A 16,892-nucleotide genomic window follows, 5' to 3' on the forward strand; every position below is an offset into this window, starting at 1 on the left:
CGTGGGCCCAGGCTGATTTTTCAAGCAGATGGGAAAATGTGTTCCCATGTACTAGAGAGGCAAGATCCAGAGAGCCTATGCTAGACATTGCCAGTCACTGTGTCACATACAGTTTTGACATATAGCACTTCAGAGTGATCCCGCACAAGCCACGGGCTAAGGCTCCAAAAACAGGCAGTGTGAGGCAGAGCTGAAGAGGAGTGCTAACAGCTGGCACACCAACCATGATGCTGTCTAGATCCAGTCAATAGAAAACAATGTACAAAATGGTGCTAGGAGACCTGCCCGTCTGAAGCTTCATCACCTACTGTAGGCACATCCGTACATTTGGGCTGTAGGTTCTAGAGTCCTGCTCCCTTTGCACAGTAGAGGCTTAGTTGAAGTCCAAGACCTGAGGTCTAGCTTACTGCTGTGACTCCAGGGACTGCCCGGCTACCCTGGGAGAGCACCCTCTCTCCCAGTCTGAAGGGTGCCCGTGGTGTGGGGAAGGAAGGTGGTGGTGGAGGGCTGCCTCTGAGGAAACCAGGGACAGTGCAGCCAACAGTGCTGAGATGCAAGCAGGTAGTCAGGACATCCTAAGGACTTTGCCCTGGAGGATTTATACATGTTATGCTACCACTGGATGAAACATGAATCCTGCTTTGCTAGCAGCAGAGTGGTGTAGGCACAACAGACTGCAAGGGGCTCCGTGAACCTGGTGTCCTTCATCTCATGTTTTTTCAGATGAGAGAAATATCTGAGACTTTGGATCTGTGCAGGCCGAGGGGGGTTTCCAACACAAAAGCTAAAGCACAAAATCACCTCTTCTGCATGAATTCAAGGCTACTGGGAGTGCACTGAAACTCAGGCAAGAAAGGGACACAGCTGGTCCTTGGATGGGGTGGCTTCTGTGCATGCTCAAAGGTTTTCCTTCAGATGTCCAGCAAGCATTAAGATTGGATGGCAGAGCAGACTGTATTTGTACCTATATACAAACCCAAATGTAAGGCATCTGGGTTTGTGACAGGAACTACAGTCACTACAGACATTTTAAGATCGGTTGATAACTAATCTTCCAACACATTTATGCAACCTTCATCACCTCCTGAGGAACCTTTGCACTTGTTGAAGCGTACAACTTTGTATCTTTATTACTAAGATCCTTAACAGTCATATATCCTAATGGTACACAACTACATAAGAATTTATGCAAAACTCATAATGAACTTTTTTCTTCCTCTTTTCATGTTCAGAGTCCCTAGTGTATCCGCGCCTATCAGATATGTACACTTTCTGGTGGGTGTCTGTCCAGGCTTCCTTGTGGATCTGCAGAGGCATGTGGAGCAGTGGCATCATGTCCTTGAAGCACCATTCATCTCCGAAGGGAAAGAAGTATCTGTAAGGTGCCAGTAGCTTAACTGCTGCTCTTCAGGGACAATATGTGGTTGAGAAAGATGGAGTTTCTCTCCCTGAATTTGTTTAATGTTGTCAAGATCTGTCTGTCAGGTCTGAGTGAGAATTGTCAAGACCTATGCCTGTCAATGGCATCTTCCTCTCATCAATTATGAGAGGATGCAACACTTTCAAAGCACTCAGAGAAGGGCTGGGGAAAAGAGATCCTCTGGTGGCAGAGCTCCATCAGATCTTATGGCACCACAAACCACTGGGGCTTGTGACTCACCCTCTCTAGAGACATCTGGTGTCTGGTCCCTGGGGGTCCCCTCTGGTCTTAGAATGGAAAGAGAGATCTTCCTGACAGACAGGTATAGACAACAGTATATCACAGCTTATGGAGTGTTCCTTAGTTCATTGTGGGACATTTATGGGACAGGACATACCTTAACTGTTTTCTGGTAACAGCTTTTCACATAGCTCACTCTGGAAGTGAGACAGGTCTTTGCTGGCTGGTCATGAAGTTTGGAAAATGCTTGTCTGTAGATCTGACTTCACCTAGCTTTGCAGTAGTTACATTTGTACAAGATTTTCAATACAGATAACGTAATTGCTTGTCTGTCCCTGAAAGCAAAAATGAGGACTGTAGGCTGCAGTGGGAGTGATAACAGACTGCTCTTTGTGGATAAATCTTTAAGGAGAATTTAGCAGCCAGGCTGACAAATTTTATTCTGTATAAGCGCTTTAATTATGATTCACACTACAGAGAGAGAGGAGCAGTTGCAAAATCAGAATGAAATTGTTCATTTGTCCCTTTTGTTCTTGGAGGCAATTGCTTTTGAACCAGTAATATGTACTACAGATCTTTCCTACTCAGCTTTAAGCCACAAAGCATATGCTTTTGGCCTGTTTGCCCCATTCAGAAAGGTAACTGTGGCCAGCCTTGCCACTTTACAGACAAATTTCCAGTACACTAAATGTAAATTTTACCTTTGTAAGGCCATTGGGATTGAGCCACAGATGAAAGATGATCCTACAAACACTATTTCTTGATGCTGAGAAACATTACTTATTCTGAAAATGGCTTAGATATAGACAGCTTGAGCTTGCTGTCTACATAGTCAATGTCAAAACTCTTTCTCCCTTCAACAGCAAACAAACCAAGGTCTAATTTAATGTTGCTATGTCTAATTGTCACTCTGGGTAGCAATAAGATAAACAGCTGCTTTTACAGTGCTACAGATGCAGGCAGGAGTGATCACTCACGTGAAAAGTGAAATGTATCTCAAGGAATATCGCTAACTCTCAATTGAAAAAGCCGCTTAAGCTCAGTGTTATTCTGAAGCAGATGTGAAGTGCTATCAATCAGTCAATCTGTAAAAGCATCTTCATACTATTTCCTCTAAGCTGTAGTCTCTCAAGTATGAACACTAAAGCTCACTGAATTAGACGAAGTCCATATGCTAAAATATTGAGAAAGGTATTTTCTTAATCTTTATCTTATCTTGGGTGAAGATGTTACCTGATAACGTACGAAGTTTTTTTGGAAGCTTTTCAAGTTAGTGCCTACTTAGACCTTTTATCTGGATATTCTAAGATGAATAAAAAGGAACTAGGTGACTTTTTTTGAAAACTGATATAAGTTTTCATGTTTAATTTCTGTACTGAAGGGCAAGAGCTTTCACACTTGCCAAATGCTTGAATTTCTCTTTCAAAGCATTAAAGATTATGAAGGAAAATTTTCCCACAGTCATATAGAGAAGCTGCAGCTGGTTGATAGTAATCCTAGAGTAATAAATAAATAAATGAAACCCATTCATGAGAGGGTTATTTAGCTGGGTTATTAGCCATATCCATAGACAGTTTCACAGCACAATAGAGAAATGAAAATAAAAAGGATGAAGAAGTAAATGTGGATTTAAGCTGCAATCATTGTTCTGAAATTAAACCATATTGTTTAGAAATGTAACACATTATTGTCCTCATCATGTCTAGTAGGCCATGTAAAACCAGGTTAGTTTCACACTGCTTTCTTTGTTGCTTTGTTATCCAGGTCCACCTCAACATGTGGAAATAAGTAATTTCCTTCTGATCAGCAAAACACAGGGAACCTTTGCTCAACACTGCTGTATTTCCTACAGAAATGTTGTAGCTGAGATCCTCATAGGTGCAATGGTGACTACATTGAAAACTATATACCTGAGACTTTACAGCCAGGCTAGATCACTCATACTAGACAGTGCTTTATTCTGCCACAGAGGACAGCATTGTGCACCTGGACTATCTACGGCAGAAACTGTTCATCATTAAAAAATAGGACTGTATCCTCAATGCCACACTTAGTCAAAATTCCCGCTGAAGAACAACGTGTTCCTCAATAAAGGACTTGAAATCTTTGCAAGAGTAAGGGTTTAAAAGTAGAAAGCAGGCAAGTGCTTTGACTCTTAATCCTTGCTGTCACTGCACAATCCTGCCTTTTCTGTTACTCAGAAGAAAACGGAGTCCTTGTATGCAATAGTCAAGCCAGTTCGGCCAAAACTGCAGCCCTTGTGCTACATTGATACCTCACTTTGCAATTACTTGAGTGCATGGGCAGTGACTGCAATGTATGGATCACAGCTTTTTTAAAGCTGCCTATAGAATTACAGTATGAAAAACTTGATGAGAATTAAATCATTCTTGCTTATTTTAAATCCCTTTCCATCTCCCCATAAATAAACAGTAATAAGCAGTCTGAAAAGTAAATCAGTGTCACTTTTTTTAAAGAGCCTTTTTGTGCCAATTGCAGATATGCCTTTGACAGTTAGCAAAAGATAAAACTGCACACACAGATGACAATGCAACTACCCAGTTCCTTGTGAAATAACATCTCTGATTCCAGGCAGTGATACCTCATTCGGTACCCCAAAAGAATCACAATAGGGTGCTTGCCCAAAGCCTACGGAAGCTAGCAGAGAGGTCTGCTTTGACTTCCACTGAGTCTGGGTCACAGCAATGGTTAACAGGTACCCATCCATTAGACTTCAGTCTGTATGAAGCAGTGAGGCAGGTATTCAATAAATAACCTGAACACTATGGCATACAACACTGTGGTACCTAGCAATTACATGCTCAACCACAGGAGGGGTATTTCCAAGGCTGACTGAGACGCATGAAGGTCCCTGCACCATGAGGGAATGAGACAGAGTCCCAGGCTAGGCACCACAGCAGCCAATATCACAAGCACTACAGATAATTTGAGACAGCCATAGGGGAACAGCATGGGAGGGGGCACCAAGTTCTGCCTAAGGCAACATTTTAAGTACCTTTTTAAGCACAGCAGCTCATAATCTCTAAGAAACCAGAAACTAAACCAGGAAATGCATCCTGCACAGTAAGATCAGTCTTGTTTTCCACAGCCTAATGCCCAGAGCTTGAATACATACAGCAGTTAGAAAAGGCTCTCTCCAGCCTGATTAGACTTGAGTAAGTATCCACAGTCTCAGCCACAGCTGCTCTCTAAGTCTTTCAGCTCCCAAAATCCCTGGATGCACAGTGGTTCCACAAATGGTGGAAAGCACCACCCATCAGCACTGCTCAGCACCAACCACAAAGGCAATTCAGAGGACTCAGCCTTGGCCTGAGCACTGAGTGCTACTGTTGGCCTGGCCTGAGTAGTGAAGGAGATCTCCTCCATGAAGTCAGGTCTCAGAATACCTGTTTTTGAGTACTAAATGGCATAAAGGCACAGACATGTCCCTAAGCACTCATTACAACAAAAGCAGGCTCTGTGCTGGGAGCATTTAATAACAATCTTTTAGACCACCAGTAGAGTTTTGTCAGGAAAACTTAAATGTCTTAGTTATTTAAACAGCTTTGACATTTTCCCAAATCCCTTTTCTGAACTTAGTCTTATAAATTCTGTGTAACTAGCACGTTAGATAGCAAACTACTTTCCTGAATCCTGGGTGGATTCTGGGTGAAATTCTGCTGTTATCTTTACAGTCAGCAGCACTGTTGTTTCACTGCTTAGTGTTGGGGATGTTGTTCACTTGAAATAAGGAAGAAGCAGGATGTGCAAAAATAACATGACTCACTAATGAGACTCTACATGCACAGACAGCTTTGTTTAAACTTCAACCATATTGCACAGTCTATTGTCCTAAAACTGCTGGTGCCACCACCGCAGCTACTCAGGCAGAAGCCAAGACCCTGACCCTCTAAAAGGCTTTTCACAAATCCTTCCCACAAGGATTTGAAAGCCTCAGAAATTGTTCAGTCACACAGAAGTCACATTGTGCAGAGGGATGCCACCTCTCTTTAGCCTTAGGTTCTCTGAACTATGTAGTATAGCTTGCTATATAGTTTTCCATATGCAGTTTGCTATAGAAGTATAGAAACTTCATAGAAGTATAGCAAACTTCAAACAAAGAGTATCTGGATGTTAAGTGATCAAAGCACCACAGGTAGGCCACACACAAGGTATGGACCAACTGGCAAAATATAGGGATTTGCTTTTTATTCCAGTAAAATCCATGACTACTTTATCATAGACATTTGTGGTATATATACTCCCATGTAAGTAGTTCCTGGAAAGAAGTGAGGATCAGTAAACTACTATCAGTGAAGCCATGGACGCAGTGGTGCATCCACAGGAAGAGTGCACTGAAGGAACAAGCTTCCCCAAGACCACAATGTCATAGCCAGCAAGCAATTTGTTGGCAATTGATGACACATTTCAAGCAACTCAAAGCTCATTTTCATCCTTAGACTTTGGACAGCTCTGATGCAGCCATCCCTCAGACAAGCCCCGTGACCCTCCTGGCACAGGCTGGAGCGGGTTCTCCCTCAGGACAAGGCAGAAGGAGACCCCAGTGAAGCTGAGTTCAGTGCCCTTATTTCAGTGCTGTGAATCACAGTTATTCTCTCATGATGTAATCTGCATCCAGCTCAGGTGGCTTGGGAAGAAGAGGCCACAGCTGACCAAGAGACTCCCCTCGCCGCACAACCTAGTGCTTCCTGGATGCAGCTGAAGATCTGTCTCAGAGGGAAACACAAGTGAGTACATTTTTTCCCGGATGTTCATAACATCCTTTCAAATGATTTTAAATGGGAAAAATTAAAATGCAAACTTACAATCAAAAAATTAAAACCTACCCATCTCCTGAGCTGCTTATTTTAGCCATGTTTTGAAAACTGCTGATGGCAGATTGTAACACGACACAAAATGCAGTGCAGCTTAAGGGTGTTTGACAATTCATCAAGAGAAATTAAGTGTAAAGCTGCATAGTACTGGCTGAATATGTTTAATAAATTAGGAATGAAACAAGCACTCCGTTAATGAGGAAGATGTAGCCAAAGCTTACATCATTCTATACTCAGAAGGCTTGAAGGATCAATAATGCAAACATTAAAAAAGAGAACTAATGCAAGAGCATTTTTAGAAGAAAAACAACCTAAATTTTAATGACAAAGGGAGAACTTCAAAAGCATGTTTTTTTAAAGACATTCAAAAATTTATAATTTTTCTATTGGGATTTATAAAGGTTTGCATGCTGTAATGCTGTTTGTATGAAAAATATGTATTCAAGTCCTGAAGACCAGCACACATCAAGACATTTTCATGTCTAGCTGATAGTTCAAACTAAACAGAGTAATAGAATCATAGAATCATAAAATGGTTAGGGTTGGAAAGGACCTTAAGATCACCTAGTTCCAACCTCCCTTGGCACTTGTTCCGATAGCTTGCTGAGCATTTATATTAAATAAAGAACTACTAGTATTCAAGATGTGAGTCTTCACAACAATGCTAGTTCTTCTGCAGTCACTCTCTCAGGCTTTCCTGCTTAACTCTCCCATCGCTATCTACATGCTTATTGAGAAAGGATGAGACCAGCCATCTCAGTTGAGTGCCTGGGCCCAGCTGAGCATCCACTAGGACAGTGGATGCCTCTTGAAGTCCATCCTGCAAAATCCACATACCCCTGAGGAACTGACTGGCCTGTAGAAAGTTGAAAGTCTGGCAAAAAAGCTATGGGCAAGTGGTGTGCTGCATTAGAAGCTGATAGCATTTATAAATGTTATTTGAAAACACACAGTCCAATACTAGAAGAGTATCTCAAAATATTCTACAAACACTAAAAATAAATCATCTGTACAACAGTGTGTATGTATTGGTATTCTTTGTTTAGAGAAGGGAAATTTAAAGCACTGCTCAAATAATTCTTAATTGTGGCTAACTGAAATAAATATAATGCTCTTCCTTTAGCTATCCAAATAAGATAGCTAACTTCCAGGGGCACCAAGTGTTCACAGCCTCTATGTATATCATAAGTAGGTGGCTTAGTTACTTGCACCGAGCTTTGTAAATAAATATAAGCCAAACTGACACCCTGAGGATCAGCAGGAGTTCCAACTAATGGGAGACCCACTGCTGCTAAAAATTGCCATAGCTACTTTAAATCCAAAGAACTTCTGACAATTTACCCTAGCTAGAGGTCTGATGACTGTAGTTTAAAATATTTATATAAATTAAAAGCTGTTTTGCAGAAAGATATTCCAATTACAGTATGCAAACACTTATTGGCACAAGCAATTAAATATGTATTTTGCTTCTGTAAAAACAATAGCAGTTGACCTGGGGAGGCAACTCAACTTGTTTCTCTGTTTTATCCAAAGCTTTGCTGTAAATAGAAAACACATAAAATTGTCCCTAGAGTAACTGTTCACATTGGCTTACTATATAGTCTTTAGTAGCAGCAGAAATGCTAGTTTCTCCCAAGTCTGAGCTATTTTAATTTTCACTAACAACTACCTAATCCTGTTCTCACTGAGCAGTACTGCTTTTCAAAGTACATTTTTTTTCCTGCTGCTGCAGCATAAGCAGGATTATACGAATAGGCTGCTGCAGTCCAACACCTGCAACTTAAAATACATGTCTTCAAGGCTTCGGGTGGGATTTTTCAAAAGTGTCTGAGCACCAGTGTCTCTCCACACTGCAGGAATTGCTCTGAGGATAAGCTTAGCACACTGCCAACTGCCTCAAAACTTTCTCGCCTCAGAAACATTAGGAATCCGGAGTCCTTTACAGTTTTTTATATTTGATATTGCTGAAAGCACTCAAGATAGCATTTGAACATTTGAAATGTGTAAAATGAGCATTTTTAAATACATGCCCCCCAAATACTTAGTGCTTTCAGACAGGGTAAGATTCACCTCTGGCATGGCTGGCAGAAAGCCTTTTGCCTTTTTACACCTTATGTGAAGCAGATGTCAACTCATGGTTTTGCCGCAGCAGGGTGTTGGGAAGCTGTTTCACCTGCTTCTCCAAGAACTCCTAAATTTAGGGACCCCCAGATGAGAGGAAATCGTAGTATTGGCACAGAAAGGTATAGTTTTCATGGCAGGGCACAGGACATGGTTCAGTGCCAGGCAGAGCCTCCATCTGTGTTGCATCTGCACTGCTGAAAGACAGAGAGCAATAGCTTGTGGTGGGGCCCACAGCAGTGAAGTTCTATCACGTTTCATGCTGTCCTTCTCCTCTCCTACCTAGACTGCATTAGTGCAGGTTTCTTTAAATGAAATTATGTTACGTTATCCAGGCACATGTTGCTTGAGACTCCTTATGTCACTCCACCCGTAGGAAAAAGCCAAACACTGCATTTTATTGTCTGCACAAATGATCTATTTGTTATTCGAATGGATGACTTGATTTTAAGAGTATTGAAAACATAATTCATCATTACTGATGTTGGCCAGTAGATTTAAATTTTCTTTTATGTAATAACTAACTTAGACATATTTGTAAGGCATTTTAAGTTTATGCTTCTGAATGCCGTCGAGTGACTATTTTCACCCAAAATGAGGCTAGGAGAAACATATCTCTTGGATGCAATTCAGTGCTTACTGAATAGAAAGAGGGTGTAGTTCCTTGTAACTTACAAAGTTGTTCCTTCTTTATATCCATCTCAATCCATTTGATATCACCAATGGATTACTAGACAGTCTACAGAGAGGGACATTTTACTTGATACATCAAAATCTTCCAGCACAAAGCAGGTGGCAGCTGTTTCAGCAGCTACTAATTTTTTACTCCATTCAACATGCCCCAGAAGTGGGAGAAATACTGTGCCTTCGACTGAGCATTTTACAGCTTTCATCCACAGGAAGACCCAGTCAGTCCTAGGCTGAATCACCTATCCCCAGAAGAAATGTTACCGTGATCTCCAGAACCAGTCAGGGCTCATTGCTGTCTCTCCCTACAAACCATGCAAAGCCAAATATCTTGTTGGACTCACTGCAAAAATTAGGTTTCTGGTTCCTAACCAGCCCTGTGTCTCAGTGTGCTATATAAATGTATGTTCTATTCAGTGGGTAGCAGGGCAGCTAATATAATAAACCCAAGACCTTTCTTAATACAGTATTTAACATATCTGGCATTTTTGGAGACTGGTTCAAATTTGGCAGTATTTTAAGAGATTTCACTATCAGACTTCTCCAATTTTTCATTTATGCCAAGCTGAATCTCATGATTTAAAAACATACAATGATAAGATGGGTAAGAGGATCTATATTTGACATGGTCTTCTCTTGTTATTCTACTTCTTATGGTATGTTGCTCTATTTTCTTTCTTGTAAGCAGCAAGACCTCATTATCATCAACTGCTTAGTTTAAAATGTCAGTTTAAGATTAAAAAATGGTAAAAAAAATCAGGAGTTGCAATGGAGTGACTTCTACAAGCATCTAAAGATGCTCAACTGTGCATCTCTGCATGCCTTTTTCACTAACTACCTCGCTGTCAGCTTAAGATGTTCCATAAAAGGTGCTAGAAGTCCTCTATCCTAGATAATATTTCTGAGATGTCCTCAAAGAAAAGTCATACAAAATGAGTTGCATTTAACCACTCTCAGGGTGACAGAGACATAGGTGTCTGTGGCAAGAGCCACAGTGAGAGAAAATACCTCCTGCCATCTTCTCAGCAGCTGCAACTGGGAAAAAAATTATCTTACTGCTATTGGTGTTCTCAGGAGTTCATGAAGTAGCCAGGTTCAGTTGAATTTATAAAAAGAACCACGGCCAGCAAGTCAAAGGAGGTGATTCTCTCCCTCTACTCCACTCTCATGAGATCCCACCTGGAGTACTGTGTCCAGCTCTGGAGTCCTCAGCACAGGAAAGACATGGACCTGTTGGAATGCATCCAGAGGAGGGCCACAAAAATGATCAGAGGGATGGAGCACCTCTCCTATGAATACAGGCTGAGAGAGTTGGGGTTTTTTAGTCTGGAAAAGAGAAGGGTCCTGGGAAACCTTACTGTGGTGTTTCAGTACTTACTGGGGTCTTACAAGAAAGATGGGGAAAGACGTTTTAGCAGGACCTGTTGTGACAGGACAAAGGGTAATGGTTTTAAACTAGAAGAGGGTAGATTTAGACTAAATATAAAGAAGACATTTTTACAGTGAGGGTGGTGAAACACTGGCACAGGTTGCCCAGAGAGGTAGATTCCCCACCCCTGGAAACACTCAAAGTCATGTTGGATGGGGCTCTGAGCAGCCTGATCTACTTGAAGATGTCCCTGCTCACGGCAGAGAGTTGTATTAGATGACCTTCCAGCCCAAGCTATTCTATGATTCTGTGTTTCTATGATTCTATGAATGTCTATATTTTTATCTTATAAACAAACCCACTAGTTTAGGTGCTGTTTCCAATGAGCATCAATTTTTTTGCCTGTCTTGTTAGACTTTTCAGTCACTAGGTTCCAGTCTCATCTTAATGAGAATGAAGCATGAAATGACTGCAAAGCCAAATACCGTCAGAATGCTGTACGGTACTGAAAGTGCTGTAATACAAGCAGTCTGCTCATCCATTTTTTTTTTTTTTTCTAGTAAGGAAAGCAACTCTACATGGGAAAGTTATAGGGCAAAACTGCAGTTTGCTTCTGAGGGAATTCATTCACTGACATCAATGTTCACAAAGTTATTAACGTAACATGGCCACTATGCCAAAAGCTATCAGCAACCGTAAGAAATCGGGATGGATGCTTGATTTTTAATGTTGCCAGAAACTGACCACTATTTCACAAGATCCGCACAGCTGATACACTGTTATCAGACCTAAACTTAGATTGAGAAGAGGCAGAAAAGACGTATGTAACGCTGCATGCTTCTTTGTGACTCCATACTGACGTTTTTCATAAAGGATCAGAAAAAAGGCAATAAATTGAAAGATTCCTGCTAGGAGATGGTTTCTTAAGCTTTGGTCTAATTATAATGCAAGTACTTTGAAGTTCATTACTTTAATTAGAAGTAGAGACTGAGAGAAAAAACAGGGGGCCCATTCCCCAAGTGGGAATTCTAGCTGCAACTGCAATGCAAACAATAAATAATACTGCATAACTTGAGCCTTAGTGAAATGCTGGCTTGTGTTTTGCCTAATGGCAGATCAATACCGTACAAATGAAGCAATTACAGTTGTGTTATATAAAGCCTTATTTGGTCAGCAGCCAAAATGGGGATTAGCTGGAAGTGTTCCTAGGACTTTCTGTCTGAAAATAATAGCAGAAGTTAATGAGGAAGATCTGATAGGCTGAGACAAACATAAACGGTGCCAGCAACCGGACAAGATGGTCAGTCCAATAGCCAATGTGCTGATAATTAAAATGCCCTGAAGACAGCTGAACATCAGTCCAAGATCAGGTGAATTTATCAGTCAAGGGCAATGTAATCCCTCTGGTAACCAACTATGTAATGTTGCCACCATTGGTACAGCCATGTATACAGCAGTAAATGCAAATACACCAACACTCATACCACTCACACCAAGCACAGTCACATCAGTACAGTAATACTCATGCTTGTCATGTTTCAGATATGACCAGTCAGGCTGCAGACAAAACAAGGTATGTAAATTACTAATAGATGTCCACAGTGGATATGGAGATCCAACTAATGTAATTGCTGTTGTCCTGAACACATGCCCACATGGCACTGCTAGTAAAAAAAGCTGGAGAGTAGGGTCCACTGGCGATAGAGATTTCTGCTACTGCTTTCTAAAGGGAACACAGAACAACATGTGGTCATAGACAACAGACTTTTTAAGAAACCATTAGTTGAAGTTACATTTTCCCTATTGTTTTGTCTCCAAAACAGTTCCTTTGGCCAAAGACACTGAGACATCTACTGTGGCATTTGTTCTGAGGCACACACCTCACGGATTTTGAAATATTCACAGCACAATTATACTACACTATTAGTCTTCACTATCTCTCTGAGGTTGATAGGCATTTGGGTTGGAAGGGACCTTAAAGATCATCTAGTTCCAACCCCCCTGCTATAGGCAGGGACACCTTCCACTAGACCAGGGTGTTCAAAGCAACACTTCCAAGGATGGGGCATCCACAACTTAATCTTTTTAAATCTTTGGGCCTCTTCAGGCAAGCGTTCACAGAGAATTTATCCTTCTGGTCTCCCAGTGGAAATCACTTCCTAGAGCTAGACTAAGCTTAAACTTCTGTGCACATTCCCTCAACTCAGTCTTTAACCATCAGATACTCCTAATTTTTATGCATACTCTGCCAAAAGTGAGGGTCAGCCAACCTGAGCGGTCTGACTCCCATAATGTAAAACTCCTCTTCTTTTTGACCCCATTCTTACAGGTTCCACAAAGGTCCATGCTGTCAGTCACTCAGCAGCTATATAAGGCTGCTTAGGAAGTTAAGGGCTCCCTTTGCCCTGGCAAAGCAGAGATATGAAGCACTGCCACTTATTTCACTGAGTTAAAATATTCTCACTCTCTTTTGCTTTTCCATTATAAGAATAGGATTTAGCTTAAAACAATCTGATTGACTTTTGATTCACAGAAATCATAACTAAAGCCTAACAGCATTTGTACAAGTTGTGGAGAAGGCCTTCTGCTATGCAGAAAACTATGCAGAATGAGAATTTTCTCCATAAGCTCCTACAACTTTCCAAACACTCCTATAGTTCCAGGAGATTGAATGTGATGGTTGAAGATGTCCTTTTCATTTTCGTAATTGTCAAACGAGGATCATAGCATAGTGCAGTCTGGAAGGCACCTCAGGAGGTCTCTGGTCCAACTTCCTGCTCATACAAGAGCCAGCTCTGAGGCCAAACCAGGCTCCTCGGGGCTTCATCCAGTCATAGTTTGAAAACCTCCAAGGATAAAGACTGCAAAACCTCTCTGGGCCACCAGTGTCACTGTCCGACTATCCCCAGGCAGTCAGGGGAAGAAGTTCCTGCTTATATCCAGCCTGAACTTCTGTTTCAGTTTATGCTTGTTGCCCCTTACCTTCCTGCCCTGTGCTACTGTGAAGAGCCTGGCTCCATCTCCTCAAAGACCTCCCCACAGGCACTGTGGAGGCTCCCCCAAAGCCACTTCTGCTCCAGGCTGAACAAGCCCAGCTCCCTCAGCCTCTCCTTACAGGGCAGGTGCCCCCAGCTCCATCGTGATCACCTTCCACTGAAACAGATTCATTTTATTGATGTTTTTCTTCAATTAGGAGGCCAAAAAAAGGATGCAGTATTCTAGATGTGGTCTGAGTGTTTGCATCACTTTATCATCAAATTATTTCATTTGATGCCACAGTATCTTCTTTCATGGTCTACAAATTGGATGAACTAAAAGCACTCTAATTGGAAACTGCCTTGGATAATTGCCCACTATCTAAAAGAGATGCCAAAAGTAGCAGCCTGCTTATTTAACTGTGATAGGAAAAGTTCCTATATCATCAACAAACTGTGATGACTTTCTGTTCACTTTCAAGTACACTTTCATAGCCTGATTTCACATTATTTATATTATGCATGACCAGAACGAATTGTCAAGTGTTCATGTGGATTTAAAGCAAAAAATATCATTAGCCGGTATAGAATATAATTAAAATAGTTTCACTGCTGATTAAAACCTGAGGAGATGATATTAGAAAGTGCAGAGCATCTGAATGTGGGCTAGTCCCACAGCTTTACACATAGAAGGACATAATCTTTTTAATAAAAAGCAGTAAAAAATGAACATCAGTTTATAACCTGGCTCCTACCGCTTTGCATCGCAACCAGTAAAAAGGTGGTGGAAGGTGGAAATGGTGATTTGAAGGTGGAAACCTTCAAATTCTGTTGGTTTTTTTTTCTTTTTTTTTTTTTTTGAAGGTGTAAAAATCTGAAAAATTGTCTAGCAATGTCACAATTTAGCCATTTGAAATTTGGGTGACTTAATTTACCTAGAAAAGGTTGAGATATTCTTAATTCCTCACAGATTTCCAATTACGTCCAATGAGTTTTTCTGTAGACTCAGAGTTTTAAGATCCAAAGTAGATCTGAACCACAGAAATGACACAGTGTAAAATGCTATAGAAAGCATTTCCACATTGCTGTGCATAAAATCAGGTGCCTACATCCATACCAAGGAAGCCAAAGGTCTCATTCTTGATGTAAATGCCTCTCTTCAGACACAATTGCAAATTTTGTTTGCACTAAATCGAATCATATAAGCAACAGACTGGAATGAGTCTTTTGTGTGATTACGTACAGAGAAAGACTATTCTGGAGGTAACAGATGGGCTTCCAGCTGTTGGGGTTGCTCTCACCTGCAGGCCTCATTCATCCCTGCTGCTATTAATGGAAAATGCGAGATATCTGGATCTTCCTGCTCAAAGATACTATTTCTGCCCCTGGGGAAGAGGGTGAAAAAGAAAAGCTCTATCTTCTCTGCATGCTGGAGGCAGTTCATTCTTTTTATGCATTCTTTTAGAGTGGAAAGAAATAACTGAAGTGTAGCAATAAAAAAGGTCTCTGTATGAGATCAGGCTCGGACCATATTCATCCAGTTGACATTTAGCTTTAAAAAAGTTCAGGGAAAATTGTAGTCAAACTTTGACTACAGAAAACTGACAATCCTGCCAAAAGAGACTCACTGAACAAAAGAGCACACAGCATAGTTCAGTATCATGTGATTTGCTAAAATATATGGTTAAATAGGAGCTAAATCCCTTTTCAGCTTTGATTTAAGCTCTTACTCAGTGACTTAATTTGAATGGGAAGCAGAGGAAGGGAGGCAGAAAATGGGAGTAAGACACTTGAGCAAAGGATGTCTAGAGACAGTTGAGAAAAAGAGCAGTAGTTTTGACTCCAGTTCCTGCCACAAATCCTGCCACACACAAGGTAGACCAGTTGAGAGAAATAACTACTGATCAATCACAGGTCACTGTGTTATCATACAATCTTTTAAACTTGTACTTTCCAGTACACAGATGGCCATTTTTTATCTGGAACGCATACACCTTGGGAACATCTCGCTGATGTTGGGAAATAGCCACATTTTAGAGATGTTGTGCCAAGACACAGAGTAGATTAAATTATATATTAAACATCCTGAATCTTGTTTTGTGCCTTTTTTTTTTATTGGCGACATCTTTTCACCTTTCATTCTGGGTTGTTCACTCCCTTCATAATGCCTACCCCACTGCAGTCTGCCAGTCTGTTCTCAGCTCAAAGTAGGAGAAAGAAAATAAACTTTTTTCCTTACTTTTGGTTTGGGATTTCTCAAAAGAGCCAAGGCTGCATAAACACTAAATGGCCATTCTGTGTCTCTTGGGAGTCTATCCTGTACTTGCTGACAATTGGAAGTAGGCAGTTTTGCAACTACCACACAGATTAATCGCAAACTGTTTTCCAGGTGCTGTTTGTTCCCCAAATGTCAGTTCCACAGAGAGGTATTGTTACGAGCTGCTGAGATGCCTTTCAGTGGCCTGCTCCCTTGCTTTAGTCTACCTACAATTTACCTGGACAATTATTATCTTAGTGGGATAGGCCTTTTACTTGGTGGGAACTGTACCATCAACTTCAAAGGGTAGCTGGTTCGTACCCTCAATGAATACAGACTCTGAACTCTGGCAGAACTCTGGCATTCTGTTCCTCCCTCTGGGAATTGACACCTAAACAGCCAGAGGGTTGTAATGAAAAGAGAGAAATAATAATGAGCTGCATTGTTAAAAAATAATGGGCTGCACCTTGCCTTCCGCTGAGCTACTTTATGAGGGATTGGGGAAATGGCAGGGAAAAGGGCAGGAGAAATTTATTTCTGAAGTGCCAAGAAGCAGAGTTTGTTCCTCAGAGGGTCTATAGACTGGAAACAATGATAACCCTTTTGTATCCCACTGGCTTACTCTGGTGATTAATGCTTATCAAACCTTGGCAAAGGTCCAGAAAGTCAGTAAGACATGTGCAAAGCAATGGTATCAGTATTTCTGAGACATTCTGGTCATCACTGATAATTTTCGGGAAGTTCATTGTTTATACTTAAATATATACCCTTTTTTATCTGACAGAGAAAGGAACAGCCTGACAAATTTCATTTGGACAGAGTTGATATCGTGAAGCAACTATTCTGTTTGCATTCAAATATTTCTGAAACAGACAAACAAACAAACAAACAAAAAACCTGTGATTTTTTGATGCCTTGATTTCTTTCTGACTGTAAAAAATGAGACTGTAACAAAATTTGTTGTGGTGCTGACTACTGAGGACTGGCC

At 41.0% G+C, this 16,892-nt stretch overlaps 1 protein-coding gene across 10 annotated transcripts in view; it reads right to left on the reverse strand.

The window, feature by feature from the left end:
- GRIA4 (glutamate ionotropic receptor AMPA type subunit 4) overlaps positions 1 to 16,892 on the reverse strand; it is a 215,589-nt gene that overhangs the window by 16,855 nt on the left and 181,842 nt on the right. The window lies entirely within an intron of this gene.

This window comes from Strigops habroptila, chromosome 2 (assembly GCF_004027225.2).
Source record: "Strigops habroptila isolate Jane chromosome 2, bStrHab1.2.pri, whole genome shotgun sequence".
Lineage (NCBI taxonomy): Eukaryota > Metazoa > Chordata > Aves > Psittaciformes > Psittacidae > Strigops > Strigops habroptila.